The sequence below is a fragment of the Nematolebias whitei genome, chromosome 18, assembly GCF_014905685.2.
Source record: "Nematolebias whitei isolate Nwh7 chromosome 18, NemWhi1, whole genome shotgun sequence".
NCBI classification, from domain to species: domain Eukaryota; kingdom Metazoa; phylum Chordata; class Actinopteri; order Cyprinodontiformes; family Rivulidae; genus Nematolebias; species Nematolebias whitei.
Window position 1 is genome coordinate 9,740,776 of NC_056515.1, and position 255 is coordinate 9,741,030.

General features: G+C 48.2%; 1 protein-coding gene across 1 annotated transcript in view; it reads left to right on the forward strand.

The window, feature by feature from the left end:
- Positions 1 to 255, forward strand: part of LOC119424635 (seizure 6-like protein) — a 337,403-nt gene that overhangs the window by 308 nt on the left and 336,840 nt on the right. The gene's annotated exons all lie outside the window — the stretch shown is intronic.

The window sequence follows — 255 nt, forward strand, 5'->3', positions numbered from 1 at the left end:
CATATGTTTATGATTATCATTATGATGATTAAGTTAAACTTCATCTGTGTTCAAGCTTTGAGTTAAGCTGTCTGCGCATCACTCGTCTTCCTGGGCATCCCCGATTTGTTTTACTGGGAGGAGGGAGCAGCCCTTTGAGTCCTGAAATGATAAGAATAAAATAAGTTTCAGGATGTATATGTATTTGTAGCAGGAGGAGCAGCTCTACTACCCCCCCCCCCCCCCCCCCCCCCCCCCCCCCCCCCACACACACAC